The sequence below is a fragment of the Cheilinus undulatus genome, linkage group 11 (genome assembly GCF_018320785.1).
Source record: "Cheilinus undulatus linkage group 11, ASM1832078v1, whole genome shotgun sequence".
Lineage (NCBI taxonomy): Eukaryota > Metazoa > Chordata > Actinopteri > Labriformes > Labridae > Cheilinus > Cheilinus undulatus.
In genome coordinates, this window is record NC_054875.1 from 50,343,060 (window position 1) to 50,358,988 (window position 15,929).

Genomic DNA, 15,929 nt, shown 5'->3' on the forward strand with positions numbered 1-15,929 from the left:
ACAGGACTGACATCAGCATAAAGTCTCTCACACCCTCACCAAATAACACGGCATGTTTTCCTAAGTGAGCATTTACAGTAGAAATCCAGCTGTATGTAGGGCACATGAATAATCCCACGGCTCACAGAGCACATTCTCCACAGATATGCAGAAATACTCTACTCCACCAGATGATGTTTTCATATTAACACAAACATTTATCTGACCCACAAAGGCAGAAACAGGCTTCATTTTTAAAATTTAACTCAGAGCATCTCTCCATCACCTCCAGCTTCAGCCAGAAATAATGAACACCAGTACAGATCTGACCATCATCTCCAGCTTCAGCCAGAAATAATGAACACCAATACAGATCTGACCAGTACCGATCTAATTTACTGCTATGGCAATGTGAATATTCGCAATAAACACGACAACAGTGGGAACTTAACTAGAAACAAGAGCTTTAGAGACACTGATACAGAAGACAGACCCAGAGGGGCCAGAACCAGAGGGACTAAAACCAGAGGCGATCCATTTCTAACAGCTAACATCTGTGAGCTCTGTATTAAAACAGGCTGTGGAAAACGAGCAGAGATGTTTCTCGTTGTATTTGACAGTAATTTTAGATTTGACAAACAGATTGACAGCGTGGTCAGAGCTAGTTTTTATCAGTTACGTCTTTTAGCCAAAGTAAAGCCCTTTTTAAATCACACTGACTTGGAAAAAACAATTCACGCTTTTATCAGCTCTAGAATTGATTTCTGCAATGCTCTTTATGTTGGTGTCTCCCAGTCCTCTCTCAGTCGCCTCCAGCTGGTGCAGAACGCTGCAGCACGTTTTTTAACAAACACCTCCAGACGTCAGCACATCACCCCTGTCCTTTACTCTCTCCACTGGCTTCCAGTTTCTTTTAGGATTGATTTTAAAAGTTTACTTTTCATTTTTAAAGCTCTTAATGGCCTTGCTCCTTCATATCTGTGTGAACTTTTGTCTGTCTGCAACCCAAACAGGGCCTTAAGGTCAGCCAACCAGCTCTTGCTGGAAGTGCCCAGAGCCAGATAGAAACACTGGGGAGACCGGGCCTTCTCTGTGGCGGGTCCCAGACTTTGGAATAAGCTACCCCCGGACATGAGAACCATAACCGCCTTTGGCCTTTTTAAATCCAGACTTAAAACCTATTTTTTCAAACTGGCTTTTAACATTCAGGCGTGACACATTACTTGTATTTGTTTTAATGTAGTTTTTATTGGTTTTATATTGTTTTAGTATTCCTACTGTTTTGATTTTATTGGAAAGCACTTTGGTCACTTTATGTGTTGTAAAGGGCTACAAATAAAAGTTGATTGATTGATTGATGTTTCTGCACCTCCTGAACTCAAACTGGTTTTATCCACCAACATGCTCCACTGTTAAACTACAGCAGCGCCTGTCCATGAGCTCAGGTACATATTGGAGCTGTGCGTGCCTCCTACCTCATTCTGTCTCGTCTCTGATTGGTCCATTATGAATATGACAGAACAGTCGTCCAATCAGCCCCAGAGAAATTTCACAGAAGCTTCACAGATGAATGTGAACTGTATCCATGGATCTAATGAACAGTCTATCATTATTGAATCAGAGCGTCTCTACAAATACGACCAGTGACTCACATAAACACACAGATAAAGCAGACTGGAGCCCAAACCCCAGAGAACCGAACACTGAGACCTCCTGCTGACAAACATGAGTGAAAACAGAAGCACACTCACTCAGAGCATCTGCCGCTGTTTTCATGGCTGACCTGCTGGAGATTAAATCACTGCTGCTCACTACCAGATTCACACTCACTAACTTCACTGGCACATCTCTGGACTCTAACAAGATCTCAGAGCAGATGCTGGAGGGAGAGAGCGTGTGTGATGCTGCAGGAACACCTGGGCAGTGACAACCATCTCCTCCTTCAGTCTTAAACTCTGAGTGAACCGTTCCAGCAGCGCCGATCAGTCAGAGCGTCTGGATAAAAATAAAGATTCACAGAGAACAAACGCCTCATATCTGCAGGATTATTAAAGCTAAGAGTCTATTTCCACTCTTTCTATATTTGCTGTGACCACGGTCACGTGATGGAATCTTCTCAGCGATCCATTTCCACGGGAACTGACATTCCACAGCATTCCAGAGAGTTGTGGAATGTCAGCATGATAGTGTGGGAATGGAAAGAGCTGATTGGCTGACATCCCTGATGAATGATGGAGATGGTTGTGATGATAGGCCTGGAGTTTAAAGAAGAGACGAATAAGGCTGCGGTTACTGACACAGTGACACAGCTTCAGTGTCTCTGAGCCACACAGACCTGCACCATAAACCTCAAAAACTCTCAAAACCACTCAAAATCCTGCAGCTTCAGTCATGAAATATGATGTCTGTTTAGAATCAGTTATTTCTGTTCTCACTACTATTTCAATGAACTGCTCTGTGCTGCAATGAAGATTGTCCACACCCCGTTTATACCCTGCACTAACAAGATTTATATCCATTTAAGCATGAGGACACCAGGTGGCAATCACTAACACCTTACAGCAGTGATACTTGATGAGTGGCTCTGGAGCCACATGTGGCTCTTTTGTGATGATTTGAGGCTCTTTTGTGTCTTAATTTTAAGTATTATTACCCAGAAAACCTTCAAAAGGGACAGTGGACCAGCTCTACACTCTCGGCAGGGTCCTGGAGGGTGCATGGGAGTTTGCCCAACCAGTCTACATGTGTTCTGTAGACCTGGAGAAGGCATTCGACCGTGTCCCGCGGGGAATCCTGTGGAGGGTGCTCCGGGATATGGAGTACCGGACCCCCTGATAAGGGCGGTTCGGTCCATGTACGACCGCTGTCAGAGCTTGGTCCACATTGCCAGAAAGTCGTACTCATTTCCGGTGCGGGTTGGACTGCGCCAGGGCTGCCCTTTATCACCGGTTCTGTTCTTAACTTTCATGGACAGAATTTCTAGGCACAGCCAGGGCGCTTCTTTTTGCAACTTTTTTGTTCATTTTTGCCCTTTTTCACCATTTTTGACACATTTTGCCCATTTAAGCTTTTTTGCCATTACATACCACTTGTTTCCATTTTTCTCTGAAATGGCGTTAAAGTGGCAAAAACAGTAATTTGGTGAAATGGGATGAAAATTGATATAAACTGGCAAAAAAGGGTTAGCAGAGGTAGAAATAAGTCAGAAACTGGCAAAAATGGGCATATCAAATTGTGAAATGCAGCTTAAAAAGTGCTAAAAAGAGTTAATAGTGGCAATAATGGGTCAACAGAGCCAACAATAGGCAGAGAGTGGCAAGATTTGGTTTAGAAGTGGCAAAAACAGGCAGAAAAAATGGTGGAAAGGGATTGAAATGGACAAAAAAATGGGTTTTAAGTTGCAAAAAATGTGTTAAAATTGTCAAAATTGGTGGGACAAAGTGATGAAAATGGGTTAAAATTAGACAAAATTGGTATAAAGTGGCAACAGTGTAGTTAAAAAATGTTCTTAGTTTTTTAAGGCATCTGGAGACCCCTTCTCAGTGTCTCATGACCCCCAATGGGGTCCGGACCCCAAGGTTGAAAACCACTGGTCTGAAGCATCAGATCCCAACCTGGGGTCTGGGACCCCCCCAGGGGCGGTGTGAGGCTTTGTCTGCTCTGAGGCTACAAAATTAGATTAGCAAATATTGGCTAAAACCCTGATGAAGCAGCTATGAAGTAGTTCAGAGGTCTTTAGATGAGAAAAGCATGCATAGGCCTATTTTTAGGGTTTTATCGGTAATACAGTTAAAATCTAGGTTGATTTTTGGCAGCAGTGGGTCGCTTTTTCATCTCTCTTGGGTCCTGGGGGGTTCTGCTTTCTTAGGTACATTTAGGGGGGAAAGGAAAAACAGTTGGGAAACACTGGTCTGAAGGGACAGGGACTTCTAGTTAGGATAAAAATACTCTTAGATTTTGAAAGAGAAATGCCCTTCTGATGGATGGACTGTTAGACGAGTTTAACCACAGACTTAAATGTACAGATGAGATAAAAACTGATAATATCCAAAGGGAAAAGTGTGATATTTCAATATGGAGACTTCTGACTGGTCCACTGAGCTGTCTGGGCTTCTTTTTTGACTGAGAAGAGCCATTCAGAGGAGCAGAGGTGATTTTATTTAACACCACTGTGAAAGCAGGAAGATGCTCTGGTGAGTAGCTTCCAGCTGCTGCTTGGTGTGGATGCTGGAACCCTAAAACAGCGATGAAGAACCATTGAAGAGTTAATATCTGGCTTTAGTCTGATCACAGCTGAAACACTGACAGCTCTATGAATGCTACAGTCTGAGTAAAGACAAACCCCATAACTCTGCAATTCAGTTTTCTCTTTGACAAAAGTCTAACATTTAATACCCAGAATGCTTAGTCAGGACATAATGTGCTGTGCCAGGCCCTGTAGTTACACAGCAGCCTCATCTCCTGCAGTAAATGGTAGTTAGAGCTTTAAATCACAGATTCACAGTTTGCCAGCATGGCAGACCTTCTAAAACCAGTATGACGGTCCTGGTCTTCAACAGGACTGTGACAGAATCCAACAGGAAGGCTTTAATTATAGAAAAGTGCTGAACTGTGGGAGTAAACATCATCTTTGTTATCTTCTCTCGCTCTAAAGCGCTCATAAACATCAGCGGTATCTGGGTAAGAATGCGATTAGCTGACGCCAGCGCTTTCCCAGTAAGGCTAAATCTGTCCCAGTATCTGAGCAGTGGATCTGCACACCCATTATCACAGCAGTCTGACCAGTGGCCCATTTCCATGAGAACCAGCCCTAGTCTGTCTGGGATGTTGTGGAAAGTTCTCCGTCTGTGGGAACGGAAAAATCCAGCGTGCCGCTCCCTCTGCTGCTGAGGATGAAGATGATGATGATGAACGTTGTTGATGTTCGCTCATGTCCTGAGGGTTTGGGTGATCAGACAAAACAGAGGCTGACCCAGTAACGTCCATCACTGGAACACAGACGGGTTTCTGGATGCACCATCACAGAGAAGCACGCCAAACATGAATTCAGCTGCAAACAGCTCTGACGGACCCTCGCACCTTTGTGCACGTCAGGATTTGGAGCGTGCACGGCTGATGTCTCACGTCTGTTCTACTCTACATGAATGAAAGAAGCAGCTGAAGCATCTAAAGCAGACATTACCAGGCCTTAGAAACAGGTGGGCTCCTGAAATAAAGAAAAATGTTGGCAGTGAAGAGGTCCTGGGTCTTGGGTTCACCCTGCAGAGACTTCATCCTCTGAACAAAGGTCACAGATGTTTCCACAGACTTGAATCCACTTCTTCAGGTCTTCCTGACAGAAACCTTGACATTTCCAGTCACCACTAGGAGGCGCTATGATCTACTAAAAAAATAACCAGATTAATGTGTGCAGGCATGGACCTTTCATAACCACAGGAAGTTTGAGTTTGACTAGACGATGCACAGCTGAGTTACAAACAACTTCCTGTTTTTGAAAAAATATGCAAATTGGATGACTCAACACGGCCATGCCTTCTGACGAATTCTTCATTAAGGTCCCATCTAGCTCTGTGCCAAAGTACAAGAAGATTGGATGAATGCCCTTGGAAAGATGAGACCGCTGGAACAGGGCTAAAATGACCAAATTTTGGTACATTTACTCAGAATGATGGATTTCCTGTTGGAGTCAGAGACACAGTCCCTGGATTTTATTGAGATCTCCTCTAGACCAGAGGTTCTCAACCTTTTCAGCCCACGACCCACAAAACAAAGGTGCCAGGGACCGGGGACCCCCACTGGACCTGAAGGTGGTTGAACAAAGCCATGCACAATTAGGAATATAATAAGTGGGGGTGGGGGTGTCTTAAAAATGTAAATCCCTTTTTAGGTTAAAACGGCTTGAATGGGGTAATAATGGCAAAAAAGGTGGTGAAATAGATTTTTGAAGTAGCAGAAATGGGTTAGAAGTGGCAAAAATGAGTTAAAGAGGGGCTGAAATGGCTTTAATGGGCAAAAATAGGTGGAAATCTGGTGAAATTGGATGGGAAATTGATACAAAATGGAAAAAAAGGGTTAACTGAGAAGGAAAAAATAGGCAGATATTGACAACATTAAGGTTAGGTGGCAAGAATTGGTTTAGAAGTGTCAAAAACAGGCAGAAGAAAAGTGGTGGAAAGGTTAAATCCGACAAAAATAGGTTTTAAATGACAGAAATTTGTTAAAATTGCTGTAAAGTGGCTACAGTGTAATTTTAATAATATTGTTAGTTTTTTAAGGCATCTGGAGACCCCCTCTCAGTGTCTCGGGACCCCTACGAGGGTTCTGACCCTATGTTGAGAACCACTGCTCTAGATGCATCTGCTCACATAGCTTCAGAAATCTAGGACAAAGTTAAAGGTAGATGGTTGACTGTTAAAAACAAGATTTTCACAAATTCGACCTGCAAAATGAACATAATAATGCCCTCAAAGAGCCATCCAGAAAATCTGAAAATAAACAAGCTGAGCCCAGTAAATGTTAACAAGTACAGACCCCAGCCTCAGCTCTGATTCCGTCTGAAAACGTGCATCTGCCCATCCCTCACATCACTCCATCACAGTTAACCTGCTGAGTAGAGACACACCAGAGCTGCAAGCATGCTCTCATAGCTAAGCAGGCTGAAACATTAACAAGTCTGCAGATTGATGTCTGATCTGGAGGAGTCCATCAGAATCTCTGAAGCAGGAAAACAAATATTAACACTGTAGCTACAAAACTGGAGATCTTATGGACTCAAAGGAAATTTAAAAAGCCTTCATTTTTGTTAAATAAATTTATTAACTTTAAAGGGGACATATTCTACTCCTTAAAGACAAGTTTATATCAAACTCAGAGGTCCCAAAAACACTCCAGTATTGATCTCTGCATGTCTAAAAACATGCAGCCCTGTTTCAGCCCTGCTCAGAACCAGCTGTTTTTGTGTCTGTGGCTTTAAATGGTACTGAGCTGTCTGACTCCGCCCCTGACTCCACCCTAACCCCGCCCCTCTCAGGAAATGGATGTGGCTTAATGCAGGAGTTCTCAACCTTTTCAGCCCGCAACCCCCAAAATAAAGGTGCCAGAGACCGGGTGCCCCCCTGGACCTGAAGCCATGCACGCTCTAGAACAGTCATGTGGAGACACGGCCGCTCACTGGGGGAAATGGGAGAGCCCAGCCAAACTGGGGCCAGCAAAATCATGTTCCATTGTAAAGTTAAGCTGTGGTATTTCATATTTAACCTGAATAACTAACACTCTTATCAAAGAAACACATTTTACTTCATCTGTGTAGTAAGTAGCCCACTTAAAAATGTAGATCCTTTTGTTAAAAACAGAATTAAAGGACATTTAAGACTAACTAAAATGGGTTAATGGTGGCAAAAAATGGTGGGAAAATGGTGAAATTAGAGTTTGAAAGTAGCAGAAATGGGTTAGAAATGCCAAAAATGGGATTTTCTGGTACTTAGAGGGATCGTGGACAGGCCAGGGGCACTGAAAAAGTTATTTTTGCATAAAATGTCTCCTTTAAATACTAACCTGTAGAAACCCTGAGGTAGTCTGACTTTATTTACAGCTCTGCCTCACTCATGATGACTAGACTAAAGAACGCCCGCTGCTCCATAGTTCAAGCGTACTGTGCCTTTTAACCTCAGCAACAACACTGGAATAATCTACAGATCTGCCATTCTGCAGGGAAGTCTTCTGACCTAAATCAGCTGATTTAAAGGCTTTTTCCCTCCCAGCCAAACCTCTCTACCACCATGACCTCTACAGGACGACGGCCGTCTCCCCCTGGGCTCAGGCTTTGTTTGTCTGTATGATTCAGATGTTTCAGAGCTGAAGAGTGACCAGAATCTCAGAGTTAAATGACCTTCAAACAGCACGGCGCTGATAAAAAACACTAACCAGCTTCTGGAGAGGCTGCTGTTTATGGGAAAAGAGCCAACTAAGACTTTCTGGTAAATATTTGTGTGGAATATTTCTAGAGGACGACGCCGTCATCCCCGTCCACGGCTCGGCTCTTACGTATTTATCCTGAATGATGCAGACAGCGGGGTGTAAACTCTGCAGGAAGAATATGAGTGAAATCCAGCACAAGCCAAAACAAACCTGGTTTGAACAGTAGCGTGCACCGTGGTCTAAAATCAATCAGCTTCATCATCATAGAGCCAGAAGAGAGCGTCAGTCTGGATGAACAGCTCGGCTTGATCCCTGCAGGCCTGCCTTTGGGGCTGCAGTGATGGATTTTTCTGGGACGCAGAGTCATTTCATCCAGTTTGAGTCACGGTGAACAAACCAGAGTCGCTCTAAAAATAGATTTCTTTTTCCTTTTTATTTGGCTGAAAATAAACGGGCGCTGGCGCTCTGTCAGAACACTGTACGCCCAAAATAGAGTCAAAACAAATTTAAACGGCGAGCTTTTATTCTTTACTTTCAGACTCTGCTTCATCTGTCAGACTCTCTGACAGTTCTACACGGCCTTTCTTCACCTCTCTCTCTCTCATTGGTCCGACTGTCTTCATTAGAATTCTGTCTCTCTATTAAAATAGTGAGGTCAAAGTTCACTGATGCAGATGGCGATCAATAAATAAAGCAATCTCGTAGAGCAGGGGTGTCAAACTCAAGGCCTGGGGGCCAAATCTGGCCCACAAGGTCAAATCCTATTCTTATTATAACTGGCCCTAAAATATGAGGTCTGCAGATTTCCTGCAGTATAAAAATGTAAACTAGAACTATCCTTGAGTCATAAAAATGTGAAAAAATAAAAATAATTAGAATAAAAGAAACATGGGAAAAAATATTTTTGTTTTCATTTCATATTTTCAATTTTGCATTTTTGCACAATTATGACTTCAGTCAATTATTTAGATTTTTATTTCATTTTTTACCTTTTACATTTAGTTTCAACTTTTTGTGTCTATTTTGACCATTTTTAATTTTGATTTTTGTGTCATATTTTGACTTTGTCAATTTATTATTTTCACATTTTATCTCATATTTTGAGCTTTCAAACTATAATTTTCATTCGTCTAATAATTTTGGCTTTTTCAATTTAATTTTTCACTTACAACTCATATTTGAATTTGTCAATTTATTATATGCACTTTTATTTCATATTTTAACCTTTTACATTTCTTGTGTTGACTTTTTGTCTCATATTTTGACCATTTTTAATTATTATTTTCACTTTTTATCTTATATTTTAAGCTTTTTAGCTATAATATTTATTCATCTATTAATTTTGACTTTTCCAGTTTAAAATTTCGACTTTACAACTCACATTTGAATTTGTTTTTATTATTATTATTTATTTTATTATTATTTATTTACTTTTATTTCATATTTTAACCTTTTACATCTATTATTTTGAATTCTTATCTCATATTTTGACATTTTTGATTTTTTATTTTGACTTTTTGTTTCATATTTTGACCTTTTCAACTTATTATTTTGACTTTTATCTCACATTTTGACATTTTAGGTGCACCATTTTAAATTTGAAGTCATATTTTTGACTTAAAAACCTGATTGTGACTTTCTTTTTATGTATTTACCTTTTATAAGCACATTTTTAACATCTAATTTTTTTGTTTTGACTTTTTGAAGAAAAAAGTTTGACTTTTTAAATCTCAGAATCATGTATCATCAGTGCTGGTTTCTTCTCAACGGTTCTCCATCCAGTGCTGCAGAGATTTGTACGATAACGTTTTAAACAGCTGTTTAAAGGAGAGTAAACTCCTTCTGTCCTACCTCAGAGTAAAACCGCCACCATAAAGGACAAAAATATACATCTCACTGTATTGGCCTTAAAGGAAACACGGAGGTTAAATCCTCTGAATCAGAATAAAGCAGTGAGCTCCAGCTGTGAAAACTCTGCAGAATAAACGGTTTACTCTTCCTCTAACAGACGTGAGCTGTGTTCATCCTCCTCTGTCCTCCTGTAGATAATATCAGTTTAATTTCCTCCAGAGCACCTCTCATTCACTCTGTAACCTTGTATTCAGTCTGTTTCAATGAAATGACATTTCTACTGCCTCCTAACTCTCCATCATCTCCGTCATGTCATCACCCCCCCCCCCCCCCCCCGACCGGACTGACCCTCTGAACAGGCCGTCACAGAAATACAAAGAAAATGTCAGATAATCCAGGAAGTCTGAGCACAGCTCTAATCTTATCGTCTATTCCAGCTCCACCATCATCGCTGCAGAAATATCTCCTCTCATTCCTCCATGCTGAGGCGTTTCTGACATCCACAGATGCTGAATGCTTTTATGCAGCCTGTTTTAGAAGGACGACATGAAACTCTGTCATTTTCAGATAAAATCAGCCTGTTCCTCTGAACTTTGAGAGGGCAGTAACTGAGCAAACACACAGAAATGAGGAATGAGGAGTGATAAGATTCATATAAACCCAGACAGCTGATGCTGCTGCTCCTCCTGTATCCTGATTGGCTGAAGGCTCTGTGATGGACGAGCTGACGGCTGTCTCTCAGCTTCATCTGATGGAGCAGAGCAGCCTCACATAGCCACCATCTCTGAGGATTCATCTCTGCACATCTCGCTCTGGGACACACATCAGTTCTGCTCCTTAAGGTCGGCGGCCATGTTTGTTTCAGGATAAGTCTCTGTGCTCTCTCACCACTAAAGGTTTTAGTTTGTGTTTTCTTCCACCTCTGACAGAGCCAACAGCAGACTTTTTATAAATGTGAGCCTCTAAAGGAGCTCTGTTCAACTTTTACTGTTATCAACATCCCGACAGTCCGACCATCGCCATTCTGCCTCGTCAGAAATCTAGAGACATCCATCCTGCAGCTTCAGCACTTCTACCATCCAGTTTTCCACACGGCTGCTGTCAAACATCTGTTATAAACCCGGCCTGTTCTGTTCTGGTACGCCTGCTGCAGTCCTGATCCTGATGCTGCAGTCCTGATCCTGATGCTGCAGTCCTGATCCTTATGCTGCAGTCCTGATCCTGCAGGATTCAGACTAACTTGACCCTAAATCTGAGATAAAAAGTCAACTTTATAAGTCCTAAAGAACAAAACACAAAACTAAAAGTCAAAATAAGGTTTTTTAAAAGGCAAAAATATGAGATAGAGTTAAAATCATGAGTTTAAAGGTCAAGATATGAGATAAAATACAAAATCAAGAGTTTAAAAAGTCAAAATAGAAGATAAAATTCAAAATTGTCACTCTGAAACAGGGGGTGTCAAACTTAAGGCCTGGGGGCCAAATGCGGCCTGCAATGCAGTTTAACCTGGCCGGCAAGATCGTTTCATATCTTAATAAGAACTGGCTCACCGGTATGAGGTCTGCAGATTTCCTCCAGAGTAAAAATGTAAGTTTAACCTTGAAGATATAAAAAAAAAATCCTTGTTAAGTCATAAAAAATCTGAAAAAGTAGAGAGTAGAAATAGTCAGGAATGAGGGAAAGATAATAATTTGTGTTTTCATATCATATTTTCATTCTGCATCCCAAGATGATGACTGAAACTTAGGATTTTGACCGGTCAAAATATGAAATAAAAAGTCAAAATCAGGAGTTTAAAAAGTGAAAATATGGGTTTAAAAGTCAAAGTAAGGAGTTTAAAAGGTCAAGATTTGATTTAAAATGAAAAACTGTGAACCTAAGAGGTCACAATATGAGAGAAAAGGTCAAAATTATGAATTTAAAAGGTCAAAATATGAAATATTTGAGATTGACAACCTCGATGTCATCTTTTGTTACTGATTTAACTTTTTGCCTCCTAAAATCTGAATCCAGGGAATCTTATCTCTTAAAAAGGAGCTGTTAGCTCTTAAATGTTTGAGTATTATCCTACAGATAGTTAAAGTATTTTCCTGGCTCTTTATATCACCCTACAGTCCCTGTCCTCTTCCTCTCACTACTATCACACCCTCAGCTTCACTTAAATACCTCCCTCTGTAAATCCTCTCCTCACACACACACACAGTCAGGAACTGACCAACAAGCGTCAGCCTCAGATTAGATGTTCTGCTGTCTAAATCCTCCCCACACACACACAGAGGCACCCAGCAGGCTCCAGTGAGGAGGAACAGTCTGTCCACACCTCTGACTCGGACTGACTGATGGTGGACGGTCCACAGATTACACTCCAAGGCCCTCTGACTGAAACACACTCACTCACACACACACACACACACTGACGCTGGCACCGCTGCAGGCCTGCTGCGTGTCTTACATCACCAGATTAGCACACTCCTCCAGCAGTGAATACAAATTCAGCCTTCACTCCTAATCCCTGCTCCTCTCCCTCCATCCTCTTCCTGGAACACAAACGGCACAGTCAGCAGACGGTGGAGCCGTTAGCATCGCTAACCTGTGAGGTTCATAGACAGCTATAGATTCAGCTTCTCTCCGTCAGTCTAACACTGATATAGTGGAGGAGTCTGGGATGCACCAATCAGACGCTGGCACAGGACATCAGTCCATCATAGCTCCAGTCATAACGAGGCGGGTCTGAGCCTGTGCCTGAGCATCTTTAGTCTGGAATATTTTATGTGTTAATCCAGATCTTTATAGTTTATTAACCCTCAGGCATCACTGTAATCCACCACCTTTAAAGTCATTAAGGACAAAAGTGTCCACTTCCAAAACACTGCTATAAACAACTTCAGCTGTGCTCAAATCTACCAAACAGTCAATCATTTTGAGGATTTTAACCCTTTAAATGCCAGTTTGATTTAAGACCAAAAAATGTGGTTTGAATGGGAGTCAATGGGACGTTTTTGTCCTCAATGGCTCTAAAGGGTAGTACATTTTAAATCAGATGATGCAAAAAAAACTAAAAATGCATCAGAGTCAGTATTTTGGCTGATGTTTGACATACCCAGGACTGATTTAAAGAAACACTCCCCATCCCCCCAACATTAGTTATCTGGAAAATAATGACTGTTTTGTGTGTTTTTTTTAGAAAAAATATGACCATCCTGTAATCAAACTGGCATTTAAAGGGTTAAAATCCTCAAAATTATTCAATAATCAATTGTTTTGATTAGAACTGAAGTTGATTAAAAGATTTGACCAAAAAAAGCAGAAAAAAATATAAATGTGTAATATTTTATTGCTGTTTTTAGAAACGGACATTTTTGTCCTTAATGGCTCTAAAGGGTAGTAAATTTTAAATCAGATGCTACACAAAAACTAAAAATGCATCAGAGTCAATATTTTAGCTAATCATGGACATGTCCAAGCTGGATTTAGAAATAACGCCCCAGCCATCCAACATTTGGTTAAAGGAAGATTCCACATTTGAGGGTGAATCTATTTGATGATTTGAGCCCTGCTGTCCTTCCCTTCTGCTGCAGACTAGCTCAAACAAAGCTGTTCACCTGACCCCAGTATCTCTGCTAGATTAAAGTGCATAATCCAGCTCTCATAATCTTGTTTAGGCTCAGATTATAATCCTAATACACCTGATTAAAGGTGTTTCTGTGACCACCTGAGCCATTCAATCTTCTTATAATGAAAACATCAGAGTGGAGACTCACTGGCCTGACTGGAACAACGAATAACTGAAACACCAGCTGACGACTGGACAGATGTGTTAAAGTCCATGCTCACATGTTAATCAGACAGGATTGTGGCGTGGTTTTTGGGGTGGGAACGATTACTGGAGGACTGAATGTTGTTGATTTATTATCTGAGGAAAGTTCCCCTCACCTGCAGCAGCTCTGACAACAATAGGCTGTTAGCTGACGGGACGTCACCCACTGAGGTCCAGATGGAGAGCAGGGAGTGATTTCTCAGTAGAGACTGTGCTGATTACAACTGTGCCAAAACAACAAGAGCTGCTTTAAGTCCCACAGTAGTGGCACAGGAAGGTTCCAGAAGCTCCAGAGAAGACAGTGGCATAGATTCAATCCTCTGTCTACAGCAGGGGTGTCAAACTCAAGGCCCGGGGACCAAATCTGGCCTGTGGAACGACTATATCCGGCCCACAAAATCATGTCATATTTGTATTCTAACTGGCTCACCAGTATGAGGTCTGCAGATTTCCTCCAGTATGATAAAAATCTGAAAAAGTAAAGAGATTTCATAAAGACTCAAAATGTGTGGAAAGAAATTAAACTGTGTATAATTTCATATTTTCAATTTTGCATCTCAAGATTACGACTCAAAATTATGATTTTGACTTTTCATTTCATAATTTGAACTTTTCAACTCATAATTTGGACTTTATATGTCGCATTTTAGCTTCTAGATTCCAATTTTAAATTTTAAGTCATATTTTGACCTTTTCAACTCCTTACTTTGTCTTTTTAATCCAATATTTTGACTTTTAAAAACATGATTTCAATTTTTTCCTCATATTTTGACAATCTGAAAGTATATTTTGACCTTTTTATATCGTATTTTGACCTTTTACACTCCCAATTTTGAATTAAAGTCATATTTTTACTTTTAAACTCATGATTCAAATTTGATCTCATATTTTGACCTTTCAAACTTATGATTTCATCTTTCTCCTCATATATTTGCTCTTTAAAACATTATTTTTCTATTTTTAATATCATGTTCTGATCTTTTGAACTATTACGTTGGAATTTTTTATCTCAGATTTGAGCCTTTAAACCAATCATTTTGACTTTTTGAATTTCTAAATGATTTACCAACAGTGCTGTTTTTAATATTTTATTACTGGTGAAAATGAGGTTGAGAGTCATGGTTAAACTCTTACCCCGGATGTGCATTAACATGTTTTCAAAATCAACCATTTACAAACATAACTGCGAATCTTACTGGAGACTGAAATGATCTGTACTGGTTTTAGAAAAACTTCTCATGCATCAGCGGTAAAAACATGCCAGGCAACAAAGACTGAGGCTGTTTCTGCTTATTAGTGAGGAACTGGAGGGAGGTGCTGAGGGTGTGGAGGAGCCAGCCTCAGCTCAGAGCCATGCATGTTTAGACACACACAACACACAGACACACAACACACAGACACACACAACTCACAGACACACAACTCACAGACACACACAACTCACAGACACACAACTCACAGACACACAACTCACAGACACACACAACACACAGACACACAACACACAGACACACACAACTCACAGACACACACAACTCACAGACACACACAACACACAGACACACAACACACAGACACACAACTCACAGACACACAACTCACAGACACACAACTCACAGACACACACAACTCACAGACACACAACTCACAGACACACACAACTCACAGACACACACAACTCACAGACACACAACTCACAGACACACACAACTCACAGACACACAACTCACAGACACACACAACTCACAGACACACAACTCACAGACACACAACACACAGACACACAACTCACAGACACACAACTCACAGACACACAACACACAGACACACACAACTCACAGACACACAACTCACAGACACACACAACACACAGACACACAACACACAGACACACACAACTCACAGACACACAACTCACAGACACACACAACACACAGACACACAACACACAGACACACACAACTCACAGACACACAACTCACAGACACACACAACTCACAGACACACAACTCACAGACACACACAACACACAGACACACAACACACAGACACACACAACTCACAGACACACAACTCACAGACACACACAACTCACAGACACACAACTCACAGACACACAACTCACAGACACACACAACTCACAGACACACAACTCACAGACACACAACTCACAGACACACACAACTCACACACACACAACTCACAGACACACAACTCACAGACACACACAACTCACAGACACACAACTCACAGACACACACAACTCACAGACACACAACTCACAGACACACAACTCACAGACACACACAACTCACAGACACACAACTCACAGACACACACAACTCACAGACACACAACTCACAGA

The 15,929-nt window shown here is 41.2% G+C and overlaps 1 protein-coding gene across 2 annotated transcripts in view; it reads right to left on the reverse strand.

The window, feature by feature from the left end:
• cables2b (Cdk5 and Abl enzyme substrate 2b) overlaps positions 1 to 15,929 on the reverse strand; it is a 78,934-nt gene that overhangs the window by 32,818 nt on the left and 30,187 nt on the right. The gene's annotated exons all lie outside the window — the stretch shown is intronic.